The following is a 15,830-nucleotide window of genomic DNA, read 5'->3' as shown; positions in this document are numbered from 1 at the left end:
TCAACCCCGGGTCCTGACGGCACACCAACAAGCTTTTCAGCAACCTCACTGGAACTGCGGAGCACGGGCTCACAGACTACATAAACATAGCCTTCCTGCTTCCTTGAAAACGGAAAAGATCTCGCTCATCCGTAAAGCGGGAAAGCAATTGGCTCTAGACTGTCTAATACCAGTTTCGCTTGCCTCATGTCGGGGCAAGTTACTTGAACCCGTAATACTAAACCTACTACAAGTCTATATGGACGATCAGTGTTTGTTTCCTTGCACCAATCTCTGCTTTTGTGCAAAACTCTTTGCCAAGAATGTTAAGCTGCCTCATCAGCATCGATTTCTGATAACTTCTTTATCTCCCAGCAAGAAAATAAAGTTATCATGGGCATATACTTGACGAAGGCATTTGATAACGTCACTTATCACAGTACACACTGCCGGCCTAACCAACTTAACGTGGGCCCCTCACGTGCCAGTATGTTGCATTTCCTACCTGGTCGCACAGCACGCCTCTTCGTACCAGGTCTGCAATTAAACCCCATGCCCTTGGGCGGGCAGGGGGCACATCAGGGGTCAGTCAGTACCCTTTTTTACTTTAAAGTGGCTATGCTCCAGCTCCCTCCCCTCTTGTAACGCATGAAGGGCCGGCACCCACGGCATCTACGCGGATGACATCATCGTTTGCACAGCTGGTGGCAGTGACGGGGATTCAAGACCACTGTCAGTCATCTGACATCATCGCCAGTTACTCCCACGAACGGGACTCAGCTGCTCACCAGAAAAGGCTGAGCTCTTCTTGTACCGCCGAAGAAGTCAGCATCGTCAGCGTAAAGGTGCGCCACTTATAATCACGTGACGCTTCAAGTCAACCTCGTCCCATGCGTGCCCACGATACGCATTCTGGGTGTTCGCATTCTAGGAAATTGGACCAAAACCGAAACTATCCGCACCCTCGACAACACAGCCGACCAGATTGCCAGACTTATCGCCCAGATAGCAACCAGCAACCACAGCTTTAAAGAAGATAACCTCCTTCGCTTGGTGGAAGCACTAATTGCCAGTCGCATCACGTACACAATCCTTTATTACAAGTCCACCAGGCCTGAAGCAAGCGCCTACAATACATCATCCGCAATGTGGACAAGCTGGCCTAGTTCTTCCTGTCACACGTCTACTGACAAGCGTGTTAACACTGGGTCATAAAATACCTCCGAGGAGCTGCTTGAAGCCCAGCATTCTGGCAAAATCCACTGTCTGGCCTGCACTGCGACGGTTCGGCCCATACTAAAAAATCTGGGCATCTTTGTTTCTACGAAGCTCGACGATCACGACAGATCATGATCCCCGTGAACATGATCCTGGGGATTCACGATACCAGGGATTATGAATCCCTAATTCCACCAAGAACACCGCCTACCACATGAAAGGCCCTGCACACCTCCTTCGCTTTGCACACCTTTACCGTGCACGTCGGTGCAGAGGAATATCGTGACCATGCAGACTTTGTGGCGGTAGTTGTCAACTCTCGGAGAGGCTCTGATGCTTTGTGGTTGGATCTACGCCTCACCCTAAATCATCACTGTCCTGGCCCTCACTGCTAACCCCGCCACCACAATAATCTCCCGCTAACAGGAACTTTGCAACGGGTCATGTATCCCCAATAACCGCCCACATATTGCAGACCTAGAACCATTTTACCATTTTACCAGCGAAAGAAGACAGGGGCCTAATCAGAAGCAAACAAGAGAATCCGTATACTTTAACTGAGTAGTTTACTTGGGACAAGTAATATATGAGAAGGGAAATAGCCAAAGGTAAGAAGAAAAAACTCGCACCCTTTTTTTATTTGATTACCTTTTTTACATTTCTATTCAATTATCACTGTCAATGAGTACTTTTTACAGAAGTAAAGGCCGCTGTTTCCAGGCGACGCCGCAGAAGCCCACCTGTAGGCTTTAGAAGGCCCATTTTATCTTTATATGTAATCCATAATAATCAAATGTATTATTATTATTATGATCTTTTTTCTAACACATAGTCAAATTGAATTTCGTAAGACCACTTTAGTAATACAGCAACAAAACACTGTGGATCAGTTTAAAATGGTTTTGTTTTGTTCTTCATAAATACACTTTGCAGTAGGCATGACCACAGGACTGCGACCTATTCTTTCTGTTTCGTATTTTTTTATGTTCACTTCTGCTCCACAGTAGTTCGGAGAACCTGGGCTGTACAGAGGACTCAAAAGACTGCATAGGCAAAAGTGAAGTAACCTGGGTCAGTTGAAAGGGAAGAATCTTGGCCACGACACCAAAAACACGGGAACGAAAGACGTGAACAAAACAAGCATTAACTTATCAGCTGTGATGCACCAGTGAATCAGTTATGAGTAGAGACTTGCTTTGTTCAGTTTCATCAGCGTCTCCTTTGCAACGTTCCCAAGATGGCTGAACAAGCACTGTGACGGACGACACATCTGACAGAAACGACAGTCGGGCCAATTTGTTTCTTTGGAAACAGTCTAAATGTTTTAGCAATACTCGAGGATCCCCCTTTCACTTTTTCCCTGGTAGCCATATATAGTTGATTCTACTCTTGCTGCTTAAGCATGTCCAAACGTAGTGGTATCTCTAGTTTGGTGCGGCAGATGACACCGGGAGTCAGAAAGATTACCTTTTGGTTTTTATGCTGAGTTTGCATTGCCTCTCCAACACCAAATTTGAAATACTGGAATCATGTGTTTTTTATTTACATTGCGTTTTGCCACCCGTGACAGTATTTGTTTCTTTATGCTAATAACTTTCCTGTCTCCGATGCCCATATTGGCCCGTTTTTCTGTTTCCGTAAAAGATAATCTGATAAAACAGTTGCGCAAATATCCGTAACGCTCATTTCAGTTCTTGTTTCCTTGCTTGTATTTTTTCAACGCTTCGTGTTCACTATGCAATATTGACGTGAATAGTGCCAGCACTGGGAGTAGTCGATAATGCAGAAAGACCTTGCTTACATATGCACCAGACATAACTCTCGCTATAAGAAGTCACAAGATATCACCATTTATGTTAGCTACAGCACAAACCACCGAAGACCAAACGGGTTTGATTTGAATCCCTGAAACCCCAGGTGACTAGTCTCAAAAGGCTGCCTGAAAGCACCAATAACGTGGGTTCCCTTATGAGGGCTGTACAGACCAGGAAAGTGGATTTTATGCTTGTATTCTTAGAACAACTATGTGGTTATCATTCCCATCCCTTGCCTTCGCCTATTGTCATGTCTTGTGCAGTTTTAAATAGCTGTGCCAACCTGGTCCAACCATGCTTAAGGCAAAATAAGAGGGGGAGAGGAGAACTAACCTTGTAAAATGTATTGATCATTACTATCCTCTAAGCCACCTACTATTCTCCTGAACTTCGACGTCTGCTCTATGTCAAATACGATCAGCCACTATGCAATGCCCCCCCCCCCCTCAACAAAAAAACACAAACAATGCAAATGCAGGGTTATGCTCACATTTGAAAGCGTTTCGTTAATTGATCCATTGCTTAGGCGTGAATTCCCCGATTGTTCTTTTAATCAACCACAAAAATACAAAAGAATGTCCATATCAAAAACCACTTTTTTGTGGAATGATGCCGAGGGCCCGCGTTGCCATACAATAGCGACTTTTTATCTATGATTCCCGCCGTTTTTAACTCGTAGCATAGTTTGGCTAGCAACACGCAGTGTTGCAATGCTCGGACCACTTTTATTCACGCTTTATATGTTACAGGGGATTTTTTGTGAGTGAGAAATCAATAATTATATTATATGCCGTCCATAATAGCTAGCACGAAGACAAAGGGTAAGTGAACAAATCTTTTCAACAGTACTTCTACCTTGCGGTTGTGTAGTTCACCATGTCAACACTGCCTAGTCCACCCGAACCGTTGGGCCGACACACGGGAAAACAAAAGTACATATAGAAAATATACAGCTTTTCTGTAGTGTTGAGGTAATATGCAGGGCTGTGTGTCCTAATTCGGCTCCCGGTTTTGATGCTGCCGAAGCGTTTTGGGGAAGCTTATTGTGTTGCTAGTGTAAATGGCTGGGAACTTCGGACAAGCAATTTTGTGATTCACCGTTGTGGATTCTGTTTTTTGAAGACTTGCCTTTCGCTCGTGGCGCCGGTCATCTGAGACTTCAAGCAAGGTTGTGCATGAGCAGAATGCCCTGTTTTCTTTGTGAAATAGTAATATAACTCGCTTAACATTTACCGTGCGCTAGGATGTTGCGAATAGGTTGTCAGTTGAGGGAAGCAAGAGCGCAGATATAGCCCCTATGGAGAAAATCTTGCTTACCGGCGGCGTCATAGGAGAAACACTTTTTATTAGCGAATCGGTGATAATGAATCATGACCAACCAAATTAGGCAGCAGTGTAGCGGTCAATTCTGACGTTTACGATGAGTTTTCGTTCTTTTTTTTGCATCTTCTGTTAAGAATATAGTTTTTGCCTGCGTTCAACAGCCAGAGGTACAAAAGCATTGTTAACTTAAGATAGTAAAATGAAATTCAAGGATGGTCCTGTATTTTTAATAATGTGCTTGTAAACGCAGTTAACTTCCTGGTGCACATCACTTCAACTGAGGCTGAAAAGTGATTATAATGGAAAGAGAGATGGACAATACCTTGTTTTCCCTGGACGTTTTCATATTATGACATCTAAAAAAAACTGCGCTACAAAATGCTCACGAAAGCAACCAGCCCCAGATGCCTCATTACCTTTGGCTTGTACCACTCAGTCTAACTCAAGGCTACGGTTATTTTAGCTTTTCTATGGACAGCAAAAACTATACACAAAACAGAATAAGAAAGAACCGGTAAGATAAATGGTCACCACGAACCTCAAAAATAGTTACCCCATCCCGTCTTTTCAATGCGTAAAATAGCGCAAGGGATACACGTTAAAAGCCTCTAGTGAAATGATGTTAAGTGTTTGCATATACGAAGGTTTTTTGTCGACCGCAGAGCCGTGTAACTGTAGCAAGAGTCGCGGCCACAAAAAAATATAAACTTGGGCGCATTGCCTGCGAGTTACATGAGAATAAGCTGAAACCTTCGAGAGAGGCTCCTATAGCTCTAACATTACTTATGTAAGTCAGACACACAGTGCAGCCCATAAGAGGAACACTGCATGAAAGTCGATCTCTGATTTTCTTCGGAAAATGCCGTGGATTGATAAAAATGATACACTTGAGAAGGGTCCCTCGAGTCATGGTACATAAAGCGAGCTTAGAGGAAGGCTGAACAGATTAGGTAATCTTACCGTTTCAACCCATGGCCTCAAACGTGGAACGGCAAAAAATTAAACCAAAAAAAACTTTCATGCAAAAAAGATGCTCCTGGTCATAAGAAGTTACAATGTTGGAGGTCATTAGGCCCTTTTTATTACAAACACTTGGAATATCTTTTGTCAGAATATTTTTATTAAAAAGCAGTATATGTCTCAGCCCCCACCAGATTTCTTTCCGGCGAAGCAGATTTACTTGGCGCCGCAACGGGGCTTCTCCTCGCCGCCGCTTACCGCTCTTTTACAATGGTTAAAACAACGATTATTCTCCTCGCCACCACTAATGCTCTTCCACTAGTTGCGCAGGTGTAAATATGACCAAAAGCCGCCGGGAGCGCTGCCACCGAGAATGCAGCAACCGGCGCGGCTGCTTCAAATTCCCCCACGCCCTGTAGCTGCGCGCCCCTGCCGGTGGATATACGTTTCCCCGCCTGACCGTCGGTGTGTTAACATTATTCTTCTTTAGCTCGAAGGCCATTCCGACCAACATTGTCGCGTCGCCGGCCCTTGTCGACCAGCTGGTCATTGTTTTCCTGGCGGAAGAATAATATTAATGAGAGACAAGGGCTAGGAACGGCGTTTACTGAGGCGTTCGAGCCGCAAGCACCGCAGAACACACGATGATGATGATCATGTCCGTAGAAGATTATGGAACAGTGCCGCATGGCTGGTGCTGATGAGTATGTACAGATGAAGACGAGGAGCGGGAATTGTCCTCTGGAGTTCTCCACCGCCGGGAGTGTGGTGCGGAATGCTCACACTAATTTCCCCCCCTCCGGCGGAAGCGGCCGCCGGGCCGCAAGTCATTGTGGGGAACGGCGCTGGAACGGCTTCAGTCGCGAGACGTGAACAATTTCCGTGCCACGACGGCGGCGATCTGGGGAAGGGTCCACTGGAGTGACGCGGTAATTCACCGGGGAGATTTCTTCGGTGATTACGTAGGGGCCCATAAAGCGGTGCAGAGATTTTTCGCAAAGGCCAGGAATTCGAACAGGAGTCCAAAGAAGCACCTCTTCTCCCGGTCGAAAGCGAACATGGCGATGGGAGGAGTCGTACCAAACTTTGCGGAGTTCCTGATGAGCTGCTGTGCGGGACCGAGCCAGCTGGCGGCAATGGGCGAGCATTGAAATATACTGCTCATGAAGTGGTGTATCAGAGGAACCCGTTGCAGAGAAGAAAGTTGGGTCGAATATTGAGGAAGGTGTGCGACCAAATACGAGAAAGAACGGAGACAATCCAGTTGTTCGTTGTACTGCAGTATTGTAGGCAAAGGTGACGAATGGGAGGATTAGGTACCAATTTCGATGGTCAGGGCTGATGTAAATAGAAATCATGTCCGAGATGGTTCTATGAAATCTTTCGGTTAATCCGTTCGTCTGGGGATGATAGCCAGAGGTTGTTGTGTGAACGGCGTCGGAAGCACGTAGAAGCTCTTGGAGTACGCTGGAGAGGAAAGTCCTGCCGCGATCACTGAGGAGGACGCGTGGTGCTCCATGGCGCAAAATTATGTGAAGCAAGACAAAGTCGGCCACTTCTATAGCTGTACCGGAGCGTATTGGTGCTGTTTCGGCGTACCGAGTCAAGTGGTCCACCGCCGTAACAATCCACCGGTATCCCGACTGTGTCCAAGGCAAAGGCCCATACAAGTCAATCCCAATAGTGTCGAAGGGCGCAAGCGGACAGGGCAGAGGCTGCAGCAAGCCGGCAGGTGAGGTTGTCAGTCGCTTACGGTGCTGACAAGAAGAGCAGGTTCCAACGTATTTAGCCACATTCGCCGAGAGGACAGGCCAAAAGTAGAGACCACGAATGCGGTCGTGCGTCTTTTCGAAGCCAAGATGCCCAGCGGTTGCTGCGTCGTGATACGCTTCCAAAATTGATCGGCGCAGAGAATGAGGGACGACTGGGACCCACTTGTGTCCATTAGGGTGGTAATTGCGCCGCTAAAGCACGCTTTGGTGTAGCTGGAAATTTTGCAATTGACGGCGAGCACGGCTGCTTGGAGGTGGGACGCGGCCGGTCAACCGATCAATGATGGGGCCACAATAGGGGTCCGCACGTTGTAAAGATGGCAAATCAGAAAGTCCGACGACGCTTTCAGAGGTAATGGGTGCGAGAGAACACTTTGCAGTTGGGAGCTCCGGAACAACTGAAGACGAAGGGGAGGCCAATGGACACTGAGACAGGGCGTCGGCGTCAATGTGTTTCTTGCCTTACTTGTAGGTGACAGTAAAGTTATACTGCTGGAGCCGTAGTATCGAGCGGCCCAGGCGTCCAGACAAGTTTTTGAGTGAGAACAGCCAGCAAAGTGCATGATGGTCGGTCACCACTGTGAATTGGCGACCGTGCAGGTATGGCCGCAACTTTTGTATAGCCCACACGACGGCAAGACACTCCTGCTCAGTTATGGTGTAATTTCTCTCAGCCGGCGTGAGTGAGCGGCTTGCGTAAGCAACAGGCCGCTCTTTAAGATAGGCATCGCCCTGAAGCACGACAGCACCTATTCCATGCCCACTTGCGTCGGTGTGCAGTATGATTGGCTTTCTATCGTCGAAATGACTGAGCACTGGTCCAGAAGTGAGAGCGGATTTAAGCGCTTCAAAAGCATGTTCACACTCACTCGACCAGACGTAAGGTGTGCTCACCTGTAGGAGTTTGTTCAGAGGGGATGCAATAGTAGCAAAGTTCCGGATGAACCGACGGAAATACGACGCTAGCCCCTGGAAACTCCTAAGCTCCTTAACTTGAAGCGGTCGGGGAAAGTGTAGCACTGCCGATACTTTGTCAGGGTCGGGTCGTATGCCTTCTTTGCTGACAACGTGACCAAGCACTTTGATCCTATTACTAGCAAAGCGGCATTTTTTCGAGTTCAGCTGAAGTCCGGCTTTGGAGAGGCACGTGAGGACTGCATCCAGACGCCGTAGATGGTCATGAAATGTCGACGAAAAGACAACAATGTCATAAAGATAACAAAAGCAAATTTTCCATTTGAGTCCTCGAAGAACCGAATCCATCATCCGCATAAAAGTGGCGGGAGCATTGCAGAGCCCGAAAGGCATGACATTAAATGCATATAGACCATCGGGAGTGCAAACGCTGTCTTCTCCTTGTCGGACTCATGCATGGGAATTTGCCAATAGCCTGAACGGAGGTCCAGGCTTGAAAAGTATTCGGCTACTTGTAAGCAGTCTAGTGCGTCATCTATTCGCGGCACGGGATACACATCTTTGCGGGTAATTTTGTTTAAGGCCCTATAGTCCACGCAAAATCTCACGGAGCCGTATTTTTTTTTCTACAGATACAACTGGAGAGGACTATAGACTGGATGATGGCCGAATAACGTTGCGTTTGAGCATGTCTGCAACATTTTCCTCAATTATCTTCCTTTCCGAGGAAGAGACACGATACGGACGGCGGCGAACAATGGTGTCCCCATCCGTTTGAATTCGATGCGTGGCTGTTGTTGTTTGGGTGAAAGGCTTGGAATGGGATTCAAAGGAGCCCCGATGCTTGTATAAATTTCCAATACTGCGAGAGTCTCAGCTTGTGTAAGGTCGGAGCTTATAGTGTGGGCGAGAGAAGGCTTAGGAGAGGTTTGTTTCGGCAAAGGGCAGGAACGAGCTGCAGCGGAACTGCTGGGAAGAATGGTGGTTTCGTTGTCGGACACAGAAGCGATTGTGCAGCCTTCCGGATGTAGAACTGGGTATGGTGTAGTGTTCTGTACAGGAATTAGCGCTCGGAAGCGGGAAAACCGGATGAGGCAGGTAGCAACGGCGATGCCTCGAGAAAGGAGACGGCCAGAAGGGATGGCTAGCATGTCACAGTTAATAGCTGCTCCAGCAGAAATTGAAAGGACGCGCTCGTGGCGCGGAGGCACAACATAGTCGTCAGTCAACACGAGACGAAGGGAACAAGTTTCAGGGAGGGTAGAATGTTCTGTGTCCGTGAGGCTGATACTGGGCGAGCGCCAAGAAATTATCTCAGACGTCGACGACAGGAAGTCCCAGCCAAGATTAAGCAAGTAAGGGCACGGGGAAAGCACGGCACACTGGATGTGGTGACAAACTCCTTCAATAGAAACGCGAACTGTGCACTGTTTTGACGGTCGTATGGACACCTTCTTAGCTCCACCCAATAGAGGGCCCTCGTATGGAGTTTTACTTTTCGTAGTTTTTCACACAAATCAAAATGGATAATCGTGACACTTGCCCCAGTGTCTACCAACGCGTTAACCAAAATGCCTTCCACTGATACTGACAGTAAATTTGACGGATGCTCTGGAGGAATTTGTGTCGTCCCAATCGATGCAGTTTTCCCCCAAAAAACTGCATGGTCTAGTTTTCCGAGTGGCGGTTATCATCGTGCACAACGAGACGTAGGGATGAAACCGAACGGCGGAACCAAGAGGGAGATCGGCGCCGAGACTCGCGAGTATTTCGAGGAACATCAGCAGAATCAGCAGGCGGCCGGAAACGACGTGTCGGAGACAGGTAGGCTTGTTGTCGGTAACTGAAGCGGGGGTTCATTTCATCGCGCTCGTAGACGTCATAGCCACGTCGTTCATCCTGCTGGCGCGGGCGGCAGACTCTGGCAATATGGCCCCGTATTCCACAGTAAAAACACACGGTACGATTTGCCGGCGGCTCTGGACGGGTCTGTCGCCATGTGGAGTAGTACGGTCATGGCCCAGGAGTGGAAGGGAACGCAGAAACATATCCTGGGTGATGGTGAGGGCTGACCGGTGCCAGTGGGACGGGAGGGCGTTGAGCAACTTCGGAGTAGGACGCGGGCATGGCCAACGGAGCCAGAAGACCGGGTGGTGCCTGACTGGTCACCGACGAGAGCTCTTCTTTAATAATTTCTCGCAGACCTGGCGTCTCAGCGGAGTAGGAAGAGTCGGGTGCACATGAGGGGACGTGGTTGTTGAGCTCTTCCCTGATTATGGACCGTATAAGAGAACGAAGGTCTTCATCTCCAAGCTGCCGAACTGGTGTTTCTGGCTGAATGCGCGAAGACTGAAGGGCATCCAGGCGCTGGCAAGTGGCAGTCACAGCAGAAACGGTAGAAGGATTTTGAAGGGCCAGGGCGGTGAATGCAAACTGCTCGATACCCTTCAGAATGTGATGCACTCGATCAGCCTCGATCATGTCCTTGTCAACGCGGCGGCAGAGCGCAAGGACGTCTTCAATGTATGAAGTGTACGCTCCATTCGGACGTTGCACGCGGGCCGCAAGTTTTTTCTTCGCAGCTGCGGAACGTGCAGCCGGGGACCCGAAAATCAGGCGCAACTCTGAAGTGAAGCCGTCCCAATCAGTGATGGTACTTGCGTTGTTCAAATACCATGTTTCGGCTACCTCCGTGAGGGCAAAAGCGGCGTTTCGTAGCTTAAGCCTATCTTCCCAACCGTTGAACGTACTGACCCTTGCGAAGCTGTCAAGCCAGTCTTCAACATCTTCGTTCCGACGGCCTGCGAACTTCGGGGGATCGCGCTGATGGCTCGTGACGAAGCACTGCACCGGAACGGGGGACGAAGCGTTGGCTGATTCCTGCGTCATGGGCATGGCCAGGCGTGCTAAACGGCGACCCGAGCGGAGCTCCAGGAGTGTGAACGGAGAGGTACACAGCGGCACCGAGATGCACCCTCCACCACTTGAGAGACAAGGGCTAGGAACGGCGTTTACTGAGGCGTTCGAGCCGCAAGCACCGCAGAACACACGATGATGATGATCATGTCCGTAGAAGATCATGGAACCGTGCCGCATGGCTGGTGCTGATGAGTATGTACAGATGAAGACGAGGTGCGGGAATTGTCCTCTGGAGTTCTCCACCGCCGGGAGTGTGGTCGCGAAGGCTCACAATACCTCTTTGTCTGGTCGCAAATTAAGTCTGTCTCTCTCCATTCGCCTATTTTTTTTTCACGCCTAACGAAGTGCCTATACCCCGTTGCCGGTTCAGGCGTACATGGGTTGCGGGAGAAGGAGGGCGAGGGCGTGCACGCGCTGAAGAGCTTAAAAGGGCCCTCCAGCATTTACCATCGACTACTCAGAATTTATTATGGGGTAAAGTGTATTGTCCCAGCAATCTCTTCCTCCAATAATTACGAACATTTGTTATCACCGAAACTACGCGCGATGAGAAATTGCGCAAAATGGTTCCCTGCCAACTCGACCGCTGATGACGTGACGAAACCTGCGCGCTTTTTCCCGGAGAGGGGCTCGGATGCCGGGAATTTTTCTCCTTCTCTCCATAACTTGGAGGGGGTATTTCTGGTCGGGTGCTACAAAAAAGCAAGCATGGCTGCCTGATCCCAAGCGCGTACTCAGGTTGATACGAATTCAATTTGAATTCATTTGTTACGAATTCAATGTTTGCTGTCAAATAGTCTTGTTGAAAGGGTAGTATTCACTTTGTCTTTCAAACTCCGCGTGCTTAAAATAAAAAGAAACGCCAAACTCTGCGTACAGGTTCAGGCACAGAAGAGGTCGGTGCGCAGAACCGACGACGGCAGATCGTCGAAGACCATGTCAGAAATAAGCCGCGATGTTGACCAGCGACAGTTAACAGTACAGCCATGCCCGCAAGTACCTCGTTTAGATCATGCCAGGCGTGCATAATAAAAGAATCTTGAAGAGAGCGTTTTTGGTTTTCTTTCTTTCACAGCGATTTGCGCACTTACCCCTTACTGGAACGTGTAATACTTGGCTCAGGTATTCCTGGAAGTGTAATCTAAGCGTTTCGCAGGTTGACTTGCAGTGCTAAAAGGGGGTTTCAGAGTCCTTTTAATGCCGCTACAGATGACATACCCGTTGTGGTTGAGAAATAGTTAAGCATGTCAGTCCCATAGCTCAACGCGCCCGGTCAGCTGTCCTCCGCAAACGAATGGTTTTGGTCTGGGTTGGTGTGTTGCGCAGACATGGGCGGCGACTGGGCAGTGAAATGAACACGAGTGTATGTGTTCACTAGTGTAGAGGTCGAAGGCCGCCGGGCGATAACTCGCTATGGGACAGACACAAGTCGCTCGCTTGGAGAAAGAAGAGCGGAAAATTGAGAAGCGTCCGCCAGAACAGAAGCGTTATGGGTGCGAAAACAACGTAAAGTCGCTGCCGCCGCTGTTGCCTCCTCAAGTTCTAGTCATGTAGCTTCGAATCCCTTCCGGATAAACAACAACTTGCGCTTGGAATCTCGATGTGGGCCAATGTTAGTCGCTCGGCTTACAGGGCTTTCAGAGCCACATTTTGGACAGTATCTTTCACGCCTAACAATTCGCGCATGACCCGTTGCAGTTTATGCGTGCACGGGTCGGTAATGGGGGCACGCCCCAATATAGGTTCCATACCCTTACGGACGGCATGTCCGTTCTGTTGGCTTTAGGTTCAACGTGGCCATCAGGCAGCCCAATACGACCGGTGCGGTGTCATCTCTGGTAGAGTACATTGGGTTGGCGTGTTACATAAACAGCAAGATACCTACGGCGCGGGAGGAAAAGAGATAGCTCTACTCTTGTCAACTATGATGAAGCTCGTGTATTCCGAATTTTATTCAGGTAATTGGCTAGAAAGTATGCTTAGTCGTAAATTCAAAACAGATCTGATTTTCGTCCTACACTCCGTGCAGGACCTGCTGATTTGCACGTCATCTTTCTTCACAGAAAGAAACGACACTAGTTTTTTTTTGTTCTACATTCATTTTTTTACGAAACTACACCGATATCTTCATTTGAAAGGAATGTTCACTTTGGTTTCAAAAGTAGTCTTCTCTTCACAGTAAGTTTGCATTCTCGATCCCTGATCCGCTGAAATAATGCAGTGAAATTGTATCGCAATGACCATAGTAAGAATAAGTTCACCATTCATTCATAACGGCTAGCGCCTCTCTTCGAGCCATTTTATTTAACTTGTACCGCCATCATGTAGCGTGCTGTTACCTTCAACAATAAACAAGTGTATTTAATGTCCTTATTCTTTCTCTTTATGATGTGTCTTGCATTCGACATTCTGAATGATCCAAGTTTTTTACACGAGTGCTGGTTTTATTGCGTGCGTAGTCTTTGTATTGACGAAAAGACGAAAATGTGGATAAGCAACCGCAGTTGACAGTAAAAAGGGAATGTGTTGGCGAGTGGCATATCATGACCGCAGTGTGCTTTTGCGGCGGAAGATGATGCTTAAGTGTCAAAGCAGCTTCGCCTATATCGCTACAATAAACCGCCTTCAACACAAATACACCATTTATAGGATTAGCAATGCTTTACCGTAAATGTCTTACTGTGGTATCAAAAGCGAATGAAGACCCGTTCATGAGTATTAAAAGGCAATGGAAAGCTTTAGAAGAAATGAAAGAAAAGACTAACGCAAAGCTGTTGTTCTTCCTGGTTTCTTCATGACATGCTCTAAATCGCGGTGAGAAATGGATGGGAAATGATACAGAGAATTGCCAACCATATGTTTATGTTTACAGGTATTTATATTCATTTCCACTTGCCTAACTGGAAGTGGGGCTTAGGAATTGATTTTTTAGTCTTTTATGTTTCTTCAGCGTGCGTGGATTTTTTTACGACATTACTGCTGTGGTGTCTCAGTAGGTAAGCTATTGTGCTGCTTAAGCAAAACATGCCGTTTTACCATGGCAGTGGCAGCCAAAAAATTTATGAACACAAAAAGCTAAAAACGTAATGTGCCGAGTTTCTGGTGCACTATAATGTACACACGTAATAAATTACTGTGTGGCCGCTTTTAAAGCGATAATAACTGCCCAGATTCAGTGTTTGAACCGCATACAATATGCTTTTTCCTCAATTATATACATTCGATCATAGCGTCGTAAATAGAAATTAAAAATATAGAAATACACGCAGAAGAAACGGGCACTTGCAATCTATTGCTCCCACTGTTCGCATGGGTTGTCCGTTGACGCAGAAACGGGGCATGCGTGTTTATATAGCTGAAATTATCTACCGCTATATTCATGTAAAAATTAGCGAAAATTTTTGATTAGGGTGTTTTGCCCTTTTAGCGCTAGCATTTTTGTTTTCCAGATTCATCTTTAAAAATATGCATCGTGGACCTGTGAAAAAGTTTGGTAGGGTTAGCGTATTATTGCTTCCAGTTTAAATCAGGTACTCGCATGGTGCAAGTAAAATAGCACGTAAAAACTGCCATCGATTGGGAGAGATAGCTTACCTGTACAATTTTGGCACGCATTGAATCCCCTGGGCGGTCTTTCGTACTTTCGCGCGTGAAGCCATCAAGCCGTCTTTCAGAGTGGGGACAAAATTCGTCCCAGCTACCAGAAACCCAAAATGCTGTAAAATGTTAGCAACAGGAATAGGTTGAAATCAAACGCGCTTCTTGTTTTAGCTTCCCTTTATTGGCACTTTCCACTTTCATGGTGCCCTAATCAACTTTGAACACTATACTGTTCAGCATTATGAATTGTTTCATATTGTTTCATACTGTAGGCTTTTTATTCATATGAGCCAAACAGGAATCCTACGACAGACACAGCTACACAACTTTCATAAAATAGCTGAGAAACACTTCACGAGGACGAGGATATTGAAAAAATGTTCATGGCGAATTATCACATTTCCTGGCGCGTGATGCCCTGAAAGGAAATTGCAGCATCAGGTTTTGCTTGCACTCTTTTAAGGCATCAGCTGCATATCTCCTTCCTTCATGAAGATGCGAAATAAAATGTACGTCACACATTTATTACAATGCCTGATGCCAAATTGCCGTGAAGGCCCGGTGAATTGTGCATCTTTGTTTAATTATTGAATATATCTGTATTTAAACCAGCTTTTTGCATACTTTGGACTGTACTATCAATGGCGATGGTAAAAACTCAACCTCATCGATTGCACTTGCTCTGGCGGACAACAGCCCGCTCCAGGGCCACCTCTGCAGTGGCCATATCGTTGGCGGAAATATGGGTCGGCGGGATCGTGTCCCGGCTGGTAATCAGCTTCATACACCTACATAAATATCTGATATTGTGATCCTTCAAAAGCTTTAACTCGTGCAGTGTATCTCATCGCAGAAATGCAGCACACGGCGTCCGACTGCATGAAATCGAGTGCACAAGCGGAGATACAGTTACTGTTTATGCAGCAGCACACCACTTCGAAACTAAAAACTCGCTTGTGGAAAAAGTAGGTTGCAAACTACAAAAATCGGGGGGAATAAATTGCTTTTGCGAGTATTTAAAATGCTATCCCGCACGGCACATTTACAGCCGTTTCAAAGCAGCGGGCTGCGGCAATAAATACCCTGTAAAGAGCATCTATTTTACAAGAATGTTTTGGTCCTTGAAAAGTACTTGTAACGTAGACATCACGTGGATTCATAGAATTTATGGTTGTGCCAAAGACAAAAAACACATCAAATATACGTACCTATATATCTTGCACACGTACCATTTCAATATACACAGAGTCGTTTCTTGGGCGAGTTGGTTATTCATCGTGTAAGTAAGCGCGAAAGCAACAAGGACGAACGAAGTGGACGGGACGTGCCG

The sequence above is a fragment of the Haemaphysalis longicornis genome, unplaced genomic scaffold (assembly GCF_048455015.1).
Source record: "Haemaphysalis longicornis isolate Haplotype H1 unplaced genomic scaffold, Haemaphysalis longicornis Haplotype H1 scaffold_14, whole genome shotgun sequence".
NCBI classification, from domain to species: Eukaryota; Metazoa; Arthropoda; class Arachnida; order Ixodida; family Ixodidae; genus Haemaphysalis; species Haemaphysalis longicornis.
Note: the sequence above shows the minus strand (reverse complement) of the source record.